Source organism: Callospermophilus lateralis, chromosome 4 (assembly GCF_048772815.1).
Source record: "Callospermophilus lateralis isolate mCalLat2 chromosome 4, mCalLat2.hap1, whole genome shotgun sequence".
NCBI lineage: Eukaryota > Metazoa > Chordata > Mammalia > Rodentia > Sciuridae > Callospermophilus > Callospermophilus lateralis.
In genome coordinates this window covers 120,073,338-120,077,223 of record NC_135308.1, presented here as the reverse complement: position 1 = coordinate 120,077,223, position 3,886 = coordinate 120,073,338, and the positions used below count along the sequence as shown (strand labels likewise).

Sequence of the window (3,886 nt, the reverse complement as noted above, 5' to 3'; positions counted from 1 at the left end):
ATTATTATTCCATATTAATATTGTCATGTGAGAAGATAGATGCTCTCAAATTCTATCCTGAGGCATTTGACATTTACTGCTTTTAGTAGAATTTCTCAATAGTTCATAGTCCTGAATGGACATTTTTAACCCCTCTGATGAGGCATCACAATAAAAAAATACAGTTTTATCCAGGATGTATATGTTTTTTTTTTAACAAATAAAAAAGTTTAATATATTTTGATATTTTCACATTATACTTTTTGAATAAAGTGCCACATATGCTTCCTACTTCTGCTACTTTAGCTAGCACTGACAATATTGACTTCAAATGGTTAGAGAGAATCTACTAGGTCGTCATCAGTCCATTCTTCCTCTTCATGTTTGGATTTCTTTGATACATAATCATCATCTTCATAGCCTTTCCTCTTCTTTGTAATTACATTAAGTGCAAACTCTGCAGAATGACATCGCTCCAACTTCTGTTTTAGAATGGCAACTTCTTCAGATCTGGGTGGTTCATACTTTTTCACTAAGTTTCTCATGCTTTTCATTATATCTAGTAACTGTGACAAGCAAGTTCTATTTTCTCTCAGCATTAGACTCTCTGATAAATAACTTTCCATAGCAATCCCAGCCCTGGAGGCACTAGATAATATGGCAGTCAAGGCAATTTGCGAAGGTGTGTATAAAAGATAAGCATCAGTCAATGCAATTCTATTAAGAAAGTCATCAGCTGTTTTCCTCAAAATCTCTGGATTCTCCAGCATGGGATAACGGGTCTTTATATCAATGAGGAAGCCCTCAAACGGTCTATAAGGATTGTGAACAATAAGATGAAAATTAAGCTGTTGTATAAGGAGTAGCTCGTATTCCAAAATCTGTTCCAGTGCCTTCTCCTGTCCAAGAGGACTCTCCCGAAGGTTCCCAACAAACTGAGGACTAGACACATTGAATTCATCTACTTTGCAAGCCAAAAATGCACAAGTAAGCATTATTATCCGTGGGTGATATTCCATTACAGAATTATTTAGATAAAAACGCTTGATATACATGCAAGCTGTACCCACAACAGACCGTGGCATTGCAGGCTTAAACACTGAACAGAATTCTAGTAATCTTTCTTCATAGTATTTGCAGAGTGTCGTTTCTTCGTGAGGTTCAAGAAAGACTGGATCATTTGGAAGAACCTTCCCGTTTGCCACCACTTTGCATTTGAATTTGCGATTGGTGTCGGCCCGCAGACACGCCGGCTGCTCCTCACTGGCGAAAGTCCAATGTCTCTTTTGGCTGCTGTTGTGGTACATCTTAGCGTCCAGGACCAGGCCCAGAAGGAAGGTCTGGACAAAAAAATAAATAAATAAATAAAATAATAATAATCACAGCAACACCTTACTGCGAAGCAGACGTGACTCCACCAGGATCCCGCGGAAGCCTGGGGCGTCAGGCCGGCTGGCGCAGGATGTATATGTTAATCGTTGGCTAAGTACTTAGATCTTTTGTAGGATTTCTTTGAAAGTCCTAAGAAAAATAATTTTTTCAGTATTTATACTTGATAGACAAACTCCAGATAGGGCAGAGGGGTTGGAGGGGAAGGGAGGAGGCATGGAGTTACTAATGATGGTGGGTGATGATCATTATTATCCAAAGTACATGTATGAAGATGTGAATTGGTGTGAATGTACTATGTATACAACCAGGGATATGAAAAATTGTGCTCTATATGTGTAATAAGAATCATAATGCATTCTGCTGTCATATATAAATAAAAAAATTTACGTTTCAGGATTAAGCAACATCTGGAATTAATCTTTATTTTTACACTTAATTTTTTAAAAAGCCTTCAGATGATTCTTTTTGGCACTCTTCTGATGTGACTGTCTAAGCTGCTCACTGTTTGCCTTCTCTAGTGTAGCAGGCCCACCTGACCTCTGCTGAGTACTCTGTCTGGGGGTCTGTCCACTGCCTATCCCCTCTTGCTTGCTTTTGGGCCCTCTGTCTGGTCTGGCCACTCCAGCTGCTTCCCATTCATTTCCTTGGCTTCATAGCTTGCAGAAGACTTGGGAATTCATCCCAAGTTAAGCAGTGATCAGCATTCTTCATAGCTGTCCATTTTCCTGCAAAGGGGAGTCTCCTTGCAGAGTCTCTGTACCTGTCTACAGCTGTATCATTTCTGGACACATCTGTCGCAGCTGGAGCTTAGTGCCTGTGTGACACAACCTGAGCTAAATTCCTGCTTAAGTCTGTAGAGTGGCCACTAATTCCACACTTCATTCAGGGCAGTAGAGCCCCTGCCCTCCTCTCCCTGCCCTGTATCTCACTCCCAATCCAAGGGGAAGCATTCTCTGAGCCGATTTCTGTATGTTCCTGCTTGTCTTGTTCCCATTTCTTTTAGAGAGCAGTAGGGAAGTTCTGCAGAACTTGGAGCCAGCTAACCAGGGTTAAATCATGGAAAACACCCGCGCTCCAGATAAGAAATACAGGCCAAGAGTGGTTGATAGTTGACAGAAAACAGGACTAGCTGGACATTTCCCCCTGTGGATAAGTGGAGCCGCCACTGCCTGATGTGATTTCTATGCCTCCGAGGGTGTCTTCCCTCAGGTCTACACAGTGCCTGAAGGTCTAGTTCCTGGCCTAACTTCCTCTTTCCAGTGAATGCAGGGTGTGGTGCAGCATTTTCCAGAGTGTTCTGTGTAACAGGAATCCCCTGAGATATTTCTTAAGGAAAGGTTTCCATGGTTGAATAACATTATGCAATGCTGCATGCTGTTGCTCATTCAAGAAGATTCACAAGCATTTGGATGTTAAAGTATTCGCTCCAGAAGTTTTTGGACTGTAGAATGCTTCTTTCAAGTAATACTTAATCATACCAGGCAAAATTAATGTTTAATGGACTTACTGTCCTTTAAACCCACCATGTCCACACCTACCTCAGGACCTTCATCCTTGCTGGTCTTTTTGTCTGAAATGTCCTTTCTATGAATATTTATGAGATTTACTCCCTTAATTTGCTCAGGAGGTGATCTTCTCTGACTATCTCATCTAAAAGCCTCCTTGTTCACTCAATCCCAGTCTCTATTTATTCCCTGACTCTGGTTTATTTTTTTTTTCAAAGTAGTATAATTCTTTGGCATTACAAATTATGTAATTCATTTATTTTTGATAAATCTGTGATAACTAAAATAGGAGCTCCCTGAGGACAGAGACATTGTTTTGTTTGCTCTTTGATGTGTCCTTAGATCTAGAATGGCTTCTGGTACAAAGTTGGTACATGACAAATAGTTGTGGAATGAACTAATGGAACATGGAAAACACCAAGGAATCCCAGAGTAGAAGACCTCTTGGCAGGAGACCAGCATTCAACTCCAACTCTGCCTCTTTCTCTCTCAGCGTGACTTTGGGTAAATCCCTTTATCACTTGAACCCTTTGTTTCTTCACACATGAGAAGAATCAAATGAGAGTGGGGCTCTGATGTTGCTCTGTAAATCAGAGATTAAACAAATATAAGTTGTTTATATATTATGTATAATGTAATGAGTAAGCATATTATTAAAAATAAAATGCAAAAAAAGAGCCTGGTGCTGTGGCATATGTTTGTAAATTCAGCTACTGGGGAGGCTGAGGTAGAAGGTGGCAAGTGCAAGGCCAGTCTGGACAATTTAGCAAGACTGTTTCAAAATTTAAAACATTTAAAAGGGGTTGGAGATGAGCTCAGTGGTAGAGTGCCCCTGTGTTCAATCTCTAGGACCAAACACAAAAACAAAAGTAAAAAAGAAGAAAAAAAAAGTTAAAAAAGAAAAGAGAGATGAGGTTCCTATGGTGAGATCAGACTAGTGTGAGGATAGGGCATTTGACAAAGGGAGAGACAGAGTGGGGAAAACTTAGAAGAAGGAGTGTGACCTGGAG

The 3,886-nt window shown here is 40.3% G+C and overlaps 1 pseudogene; it reads right to left on the bottom strand.

The window, feature by feature from the left end:
- Positions 1-257: 257 nt before the first annotated feature.
- Positions 258-1,307, bottom strand: LOC143397079 (cyclin-H pseudogene; annotated as a pseudogene).
- Positions 1,308-3,886: the final 2,579 nt, after the last annotated feature.